This window comes from Podarcis liolepis (genome assembly GCF_965112155.1).
Source record: "Podarcis liolepis genome assembly, chromosome: 3".
Classification (NCBI taxonomy): domain Eukaryota; kingdom Metazoa; phylum Chordata; class Lepidosauria; order Squamata; family Lacertidae; genus Podarcis; species Podarcis liolepis.
In genome coordinates, this window is record NC_139557.1 from 97747505 (window position 1) to 97756719 (window position 9215).

Sequence of the window (9215 nt, forward strand, 5' to 3'; positions counted from 1 at the left end):
GAGCAAGATGGACCACTAATTGACCAGTCTGGAAAGACTGCCAGCGTTTTGATGCAGCCCGTTCTCTATCCCCAGCAGACTGTGCCTGCCCCTGTCACGCCGCATTCCCCACCCCTGTTATCTGAGGCCTGCGACATCTTCCAAGCCCTCCTTGAACGCAAGACTCCGATTTAGCATGTGATATGTGCTGTGTAGCTTTTATTTCCAGCAGGCTGCTTGGGGTTATTGTATCTCGACCAAAGTATATGTTCCGAGTGGGTAAGTTCTTTCGGCAATTATATTCTAGCAGACTAGCAAGGCAGCAAAGCCAAATTTCTTCTCCCCTTCTTTTCGTCTTCCTCTCCCACCCCTTCACACAAAGAAAAAACAAACCCCATGCACCAAGCCCTATCTTGGGCTCCTTCGCAATTATTCTGAAAGCTCTGCACACTCACAAAAGTGTTGATAGCTACATATTTAGCGATCCTTTTCTTAAAACAAGAGAGAAAATGCTGGATGCGTTTTCCACTAACCCCCACACCTCCTGACTAAAGTCGGAAGGCTATTTAAGTTGGCTTCAGTGCATTTCTTCATTGTGTTGTGCTGACATGATTTGTTCAAAGAAATTGTGCTTTTGGAAGGAAAAGGTTAAAGTTTGCTACTGATATTCATCAGGAGATGGATATTTAATCTTTAATCTCTTGTTCTAGGCCCCTACTTCGGATCAACTCATTATCCCGAATAAACGATGTGTCATTCCCATTATTTATGTTTCATTGCAGCCAAAGTATCTGGACCTCGTTTGGGTAAGCACCATTCATTTCGACCCATTCAGCATTAATCTCCCTGCTAACATCTTTCCTGTCCTATGCGCTGTCCCCTATTTGCTTTTATGTTTTCCGTGGAGTGTTTATAAAAGGATAATCTTTTACAAAGCAGACAGAATTTTTTTGTGTATAAACTGCTGGGTTTGAATGCCTCATTGATACACCATCTAAACTGAAGTGTTCAGCAAGATTAGTGCATCCAGCGAGCTTCTGAACTGGGTAAAAAGAAAAAAGAATTTAAAGAACAGAGGGACTGCGCCTTTCTTTATGGTGGGAAAAAAAGGGTGGCTAATGATTCCGTCACCATTCAGATGGGATACTTTTTAAAGCAGATGGACTTGGAGAACAGGAAAACATTTGAAAAAAATAATTTTTAAAAACCAGCCAAGGAGGTCGCTTATGGTGACAGAGAGAAAGGGAAAAGAGACAACAGCCGTGTTATTTTGTGGATTCTGATTTGCTGGGGAGTGAATGTCAAGCTGGAACGGAGCCATGGAAATCGGCAGAGTGACTTCTTCTACATCATGGTAGCTGCCCCTTAGCACCGCTAAATGCATACGACTTTTGCTGGGGAGCAGAAGCACGTCGCTCTGTAGTATGGAAATAGGGTAATTATTTTTTTTAGAAGAGAGATTCATAGATGCATTAGCGATGCGTTTTGCCATCAACTCCCTCCCTCCCCCCTCCCTCCCCCCCGCCGCCCGCCGCCCAATCTGTGCACTTTACAAAGCCATATCTTTGAGGATGTTGAATGTTGGGTGCTATTGACAGACATCCCCCTGTACAATGCAAACACTTTTTTGTTGTTGTTTAAAGAACACAATATGCAAGTGCTTTTCTGCCCATATCCCCCACATTTAATAGGGAAAATTCCAAAGCAGACATGTGGTGGTATCATTTGAATGGCATAGATCCTTAAATACATTTGTCACTTTGCTCGCTTGCCAGATATTTTTCAAAGATCCACACCATCGAAAACACTCCAAATTATATCCATCATGACACTGTCAACATGTAGCACTGTTTAGCGTTTTATTTTCATTAAACTGCACTATTGTTGTCCATCTATTATGACATAAACTAGGATTCGTGCCCTTGCATTAAAACGAAACGAAGACTGAAAGAAATCATCGGGAAAAGTGTTCAGGAAAGCTTGCAATTCGTTTGTGTTTGTTGAGCTGCCTGGGCACATGTGGAGGAAAAGGGTAGGTGGAATGTCATGTAGATCAGCTGCGCATTGCATAACGGTGGGTATTAAATTCCAAAGGGACTCAATCAGACATGTAGCCAAGAGCATGGGATGCAATTTTACTTCTGTAACTACTGCTTCTGTTGTGTATATTACCCCACCTTTCATCCACAGGGCTTAAGGGAGGGATACATAGTTCTCTTCTCCATTATATCCTCACAACAATCCTGTGAAGAAGACCAGGTTGAGAAAAGAGTGAGAGGTCCAGTGTCATCCAGTGAGATTCATGGCTGAGTGGGGATTTGAACTTGGATCTCCCTGGTCCCAGTCTGACATGCTGTACTGCTATATTGCACTGGAATAAAGGGGGGGGGTAAAGGACCCCTGGATGGTTAAGCCCAGTCAAAGGCAACAATGGGGTTGCACCACTCATCTCACTTTCAGGCCGAGGGAGCCGGCGTTTGTCCACAGACAGCTTTCTGGCGCATGTGGCCAGCATGACTAGATCACTACTGGTTCAACGCAACACCGTGACGAAAACCAGAGCACATGGAAAAAACGTTTACCTTCCCGCCGCAGTGGTACCTATTTCTCTACTTGCACTGGCATGCTTTCGAACTGCTAGTTTGGCAGGAACTGGGACAGAACATCGGGAGCTCACTCCGTCGCAAGGATTCAAACCAGTGACCTTCCAATCAGCAAGGCCAAGAGGCTCAGTGGTTTAGACCACAACACCACCCATGTCCCTGCTGCACTGAAGTATATATTACTGTTGTGGTCATGGTAGTTATGTGCAGTGCTATTTTTCTAGAAAAAGAGGTTCCAGAACTCACCATGAACACCTCCTTTGTTCTCTTAGAATGGCAATGGTGCCCATATGAGAGGCGCCGGACCTAAGTTCTGGTGAGCTCCAGGTGGAAAAAAAGAAGCAGCCCTGGTTTTGTGTAAACAGTGGCTCTGTTCTTACAGAGGTGGCAAACCTGGCCCAAGCTTTATCCTTTAGATTGCAAGAGCTTTCGTGATTGAATGTTCCTTTACACGGGGGGAAGTGCCCTCTGGATTTGGGTTTCCAGACCTCCAGAAGTCCCCAGATTTGCCTGGTTCCCTCCAGCCGGCAGTGGGAGGGTTTGAATCTCCAGGCGTACTCTTAATATTTTATTATTTTAAAATTGCGCACACAGCTTGCAAGCTCTGGTTCAGCAGGAGCCAGATTTAAATTATTTCATAGTCCCTTTAAGTGTGTGTGTGTGTGTATGTATGTCCTGCCTTCCTCTCTTATATAACTGCCATCTCCAGCCCACCCCTGTAACATCACCAGCAGCTACCCCTAGGTCTCAGGTTTGGGCCATGAAATCTCAGCTTCTGGGATGTTTATGACTGGGCAACACTACACTGCATAGAGAGGTAAACTGAGGTCAAGCTCTAGACTGCTAGTTTTCTAGGCCCCATTCACACTACAGTGGTACCTCAGGTTACATACGCTTCAGGTTACACACTCCGCTAACCCAGAAATAGTGCTTCAGGTTAAGAACTTTGCTTCAGGATAAGAACAGAAATCGGGCTCCAGTGGCGCGGCAGCAGCAGGAGGCTCCATTAGCTAAAGTGGTGCTTCAGGTTAAGAACAGTTTCAGGTTAAGAACGGACCTCCGGAACGAATTAAGTACTTAACCTGAGGTACCAATGTATAGTTTTAAAGCAGTGTGCCATACCACTTTAAACAGTCACACCGTCAGGTAATGAATCTTGGGAAGTGAAATTTAAGCGTGAATTTAGTTACCGACAGAAGAGCCAGAAATTCATCCAATGATCTCAGGGCAATTATAGTTGAAGGGAGTTTGGGCAGTATTCTGTGTTGCAGGCAGACAGGAATCGGGGAGAAATTCAGTTCTTGTTTGCATTTGAAGGCGAACCTACCAAATCCACGCTTCCTGAATCATTACATGAACTGAAACATATCCATCATATTTTGCAATGCAGGTCTCCAGTCATGTAATGGGCAGCATATGCTAGGATAAAATGTGCATCTTACTGAAACTAGCTTATTAAAATACATTATAATAGAAAGATAGTGCTTAGCTAAATTGCTGAGGAATTTTTAAGAAGATTTTAAATGCAAACTGATGTGGAAATGTGGAGAAGTGAACGTAAGATTGTAAAAAGGAGAAAAAGAGGGACAGGTCTCTCATTACAGCAGACTAATTATTTTAGACTTCCACAATATAAGCAACTGGATAAAAAGGAGACTACTTGCAGGACCACTTGTCTATGTTATCATCCCAGAAGGAATCTCACTGAGCTAATGATTAGCTCTTGGTGGGGAAGACCCGCGCTCTGTCTTGGGAAACTGAATGACTCCAGAGATGGGTAATGGGACGTATAGCTTCCCATCCTTCAGTTTTTTGGCTGAAATTCAGCTCAGCTTGAGTGTAACCAAAGGTTCACAGCCTAATTGCTATTTGATGTTCATCAAGTCTTTGGTGGTCTCCAATGTAACTTCCAAGGGATTCAATCAGCCATCATATTTGGCATGCTCAGCAAAAGTGAATGGTGGCCAGGACTGAAATAGTTTGGAGACAGAACCCCTCCTCCCTTTTTCCTCCTCAGCTCAACTCAGCCGGTGCTGGTGCAGCAGATTGGAGAACTGTGAATTCCCTAGTTGCTTCCGCTGAGGTAAATTCCCCAGAGAACCAAGCACTGCATCTTCGCTCCCCAGTTTGGTTTGCGTCTTTCACAAGCTCAAAGCTCCATGAAGACAGAATGGAGGGAGAGGGAAATTTGAAATTTGGTTGCCTTTCAACATCGTTGTCGACTGGAAATTATCATTAGCCAGTGCGCCTGCACAACTTGTAAACTATGTAGGGCGGACATTTCCTACAAGCCTCTTCTGTCCTGTTTCCACCTTTTTGTTGTTGTTTAGTCGTTTAGTCATGTCTGACTCTTCGTGACCCCAAGGACCAGAGCACGCCAGGCACTCCTGTCTTCCACTGCCTCCAGCAAAATCTGCATTTAAAAAATAGTAGTATTTTGATCATGTGTTTCTCCCCAAACATGCATTCCAAAATCTATTTCCCCTCAAAACTGCATTTCTAAGGCTGCAACCCTATACTTTACCTGGGAGTAAACAGGAAGGACAGATCCTGAAGCTGAAGGCCCAATACTTTGGCCACCTCATGAGAAGAGAAGACTCCCTGGAAAAGACCCTGATGTTGGGAAAGATTGAGAGCACAAGGAGAAGGGGACGACAGAGGACGAGATGGTTGGACAGTGTTCTCGAAGCTACCAGCATGAGTTTGACCAAACTGCGGGAGGCAGTGGAAGACAGGAGTGCCTGGCGTGCTCTGGTCCATGGGGTCACGAAGAGTCGGACCCGACTAAATGACTAAACAACAACAACAACAAACATAGCAGGATTGCCAGGAGGTCAGAGAAGCACCTCCACCCCAACCAGCTTGTCTGCTGCTGCAGGTGGGGTATGTCAGACATCTGGCAGACCTCACCCTATGCATAACTGGGGAGCTGCATTCAGCTTGGTGGTCTCTTTCAGGATGTTGATGCAGAAATGTTCACATGGATATTAACCCATGCTGGTCAAGGAGAAGGATCACCTCAAAGATCATTCATCAATAGCCTAAGTGGCACTTGGAAGACGTGAGTAGTAAAGGACTCTTTAAAGATGCTGTAGTGATACATCTTTTGGCATGTAGGTATTGATGTTTAAGTGATTGATACAGTTCCTCAACAACAGGGATTTCTCACATTAATATCCCTCAGAAATAGCCCTCCATGAAATTTATGAGAGCTGCTGGCAACCCAGGTAGCCATAAAATATTAATCAAATGTGTGTGTGTTTGTGTGTGTGTGTTGCCGTAATATATATATAAAGAAGCAAAGAGCATTAAGAGCCCAATGGGACCATTAAGAGACCTATAAAAATAAAATGTCAAAAGACAGGCATTGTCAAGCTTGTCAGGATCCAGAGCATCATTTACTCTAATATTTCCTCTTTATGTTCCTTTTTGATAATAAGGAAATCTGTTGACCTCAACAGGACTGGTTTCTTAGCCTTGGTGATTCGCAGACAAGGGGGGGATGGTGGTGGTCAGATCTGTAGAGGACAGCATGTCATAGCGGACAGAAAAATAAGCAGATAAAGAGATAGGGCAGCAAACAAGAAAAACAATACAAAGATTGTAAAAACTTTTAGGAACGATCAAATATCCTCACCACTAAATAATTTCAAGGTTGCCAGTAACAAGATCTTTCAGCCATCAAATGCCTGGGTGTACAGGAATGTTTTCAAATCCACCTAAATATTCACATTGAACCCAGGTTCAAATTCCTGCTGTGCTCCACCGCAACGATCCCGAGGTGGCTGTGGGTTATGTTGCATCTCTCCATCCAACTTGCTTCACAGAGCAGGTTTTTGTATAAACGGGATCATCTTTTGCTCACCGCCTTGAGCATCTTGGAGGAAAAATGGGATACAAATGCAACAAATAAATCACAAGAGTTGGAACATGGAAATTTAATATTAATTACAAAATCTCATGAGCTCTGCTGGATTCTGTCTAGGAACATCCGGGGTTGCCTTATAGCAAGCCAGACCAGAATGATCCACCAAGGTTAGCACTGTCTACCCTGACTCTCCCAGGCCTAGCTGGAGAGGAACCTGGGACCTTGGGCAGGCAAAGCAGATGATCTGCCACTAAGCTGTGGCTCTTCCCCAGTTGGTTTCTGCTGATTCAGGCTTGAGAAAAGAAAAACACCCTGGTCTCTCCATTGGTTAGTTATGCCAATGAGAGTGTATTCTGCAGGCCAGTATCTACAACACTGAAAGCTCTCCTTCGAGTAGGGCAGCCACCCAAGGACCACTCAAGGACCTCACCTGATGCTCTCAATCATCAGATGGATCTGGAGGAGAGAAGGCAGAGTCTTGGGTATCCTGGTCCCAAATAGATTAGAGCTTTGTAAACTAGCAACAAAACCCTTAACTTGGCCCAGAAGTATATTGGCAGCTTGGCAAGAGATGGTCACGTCCACAGAATCCCTTCAAATCACATGGCTTTTCCCAAAGAATCATGGAACTGTACATTACCCCAAACGGGGCTGCAATTCCCAGCACCCTTAGCATACTATAGTTCCCAGGATTCCTTGGGCAAGTGCTTTAAATGGACGGTGTGGATGTGACCATGAAGCAAACTGAGGAATGTGTTTTTGCCAGAAACTTAAGTTTTGCAAGGGAAAATGTGTATTGAAAACAGTAACTTGATGTACCTATTTTTCACATGAAGTTTTAGATAGGGAAGCAAAGTGAATTACCAAAAAAAGAAAAAGGAAAAAAAGAGGAGTTAACCTTTACCTTTGTAACTGCCGTCCACAGCTTTCTCTTCACCCTCCTTTTCTTTCTCCTGAGAAGCCCTGAAACATCTAACTCTTAACTCTCTTCGGGCCTCTTATTTGATGAAAGCTCAATCAGCGACCAGACTTTAAAAAGCTACATTGTGAGGGAATCCTCATCTTCTTGGCTAACAATACGAAAGCAGAGAAAGGAATTGATTTGACAGCTGAATGGATTCCAAAAGGGAGCAGGGCAGCAGTGGGGGTCATTTTCTCACATGGCCAAAGAATATGACAGAGCCACGCAAGGGTGTATGTGTGCCTTTCAACACCTGGCTCAACTCTAGAACTGTTTCTTTGGAGCCCAATAATAAAGGCTGGAAGAAGAAGAAGAGGAAGAAGAGTTTGGATTTGATATCCCGCCTTTCACTCCCCTTCAGGAGTCTCAAAGCGGCTAACATTCTCCTTTTCCTTCCTCCCCCACAACAAACACTCTGTGAGGTGAGTGGGGCTGAGAGACTTCACAGAAGTGTGACTGGCCCAAGGTCACCCAGCAGCTGCATGTGGAGGAGCGGAGACACGAACCTGGTTTCCCAGATTACGTGACTATCGCTCTTAACCACTACACTACACCTTAAACTCCTTCCTCCCGAGAACGATACCAGGAAATGCAAACTTGTGCAAACTAATATGCATAGGCGTTGACTTTCTTAACTAGCGATTAATGGGTTTTTAATCAAGGTGACTGTGGCGTTCGTACGGAGCCCCCGGTCGTCTCACTGACTATTGACCCGTACACCACTAATCCACTGCCACCAACCGGGTCCTCCCCGGTAAAATCACTTCAGTCTCAGTCAGCTTTTCAATCCATAAAGAAGAGTGTATTTTATTTCAGACACAAACAAACTTTTCTGGCATTCCAATCGTTGTTACTCTTTACTTTCTTAGTCTTATTTTCCTCTCTCTATCTCTTCTACCGCCCCTCACTCAAGAACCCACTGCCCTGTCTCTCTATTTCCAACTGCCTGCCAACTGCTTCTCCAACTGCCTTTCCCAACCAGCCAACCCACTAAAACCAACCCACCGACAACTCTAACAAACCTCGGGCTCAGCCCTATTATACACATGTAGGCTCCACCTCCAGTTTTCCTATTGGTCTACATTTTTAACTCTTTCATTTCCCCCTGTACAGACAGGCTCTAAACAAACGGGCAAATGCCACATCAACGCACATGGTTCTCCCCCTCCTTATTTAATCCCCACAACAACCCTGTGAGGTAAGTTAGGCTGTCTGACTATGCCTGGCCCAAGGTCACCCAGCGAACTTCCTGGATGAGTGGACATTTGAACCCTGGTCTCCTAGGTCTTATTCCGACACTCTAGCCATTCCACTGCACAATTTTAGGTGGCGCCGACCACTGCAATTTCACTCAGTGCAAAAGTAAAAAATAAAATTATGGAGGATGTCTGTGGCTAAACTTTCACCTTGGGCCAAGCCACCAGGGCTGTGTGTGTTGGGGTAAGTGCGGCCAACTCACACACACAGCACACAAGTTTATCTTCTCAGTTTATCTGTGTGGAGAGGATTGCTGGCTACCCTCTGCTCATGAAACTATCAATCCGATGGGAAGGGGGCAAGTGGCCTCCCCATTATGGCACCAAGTTCTGCCTTGACTTTATTTTTGCTGCTGCTCTTTGGGCGGGGGGTGGGGGTGGGATTTGCTCGGGGGTCACACCAGGCCTCTAAAGCGAGGGACAGCCACTCTAGAGAAATTTTGGAGGGATGGGAAGAATTTCAACAAGGCTAGTGGCATTTCTGAATGGGAGGAGGAGCCGGGCTTGTCATCTGCATATGCTAGGTTGTTATCAGATCTCACCCAAAG

General features: G+C 45.0%; 1 long non-coding RNA gene across 2 annotated transcripts; it reads right to left on the reverse strand.

The window, feature by feature from the left end:
- Positions 1-1824: 1824 nt before the first annotated feature.
- Positions 1825-8828, reverse strand: LOC310702870. 2 transcript variants are annotated; one of them, XR_014523727.1, is made up of 4 exons: positions 8240-8828; positions 7355-7520; positions 6220-6459; positions 1825-4001 (listed from the first exon to the last, which is right to left on the reverse strand). It is a non-coding gene; the product is annotated as an uncharacterized lncRNA (long non-coding RNA). The 2 variants fall into 2 exon arrangements; XR_014523728.1 differs by lacking the exon at positions 8240-8828 and having other exon boundaries at positions 7355-7857.
- Positions 8829-9215: the final 387 nt, after the last annotated feature.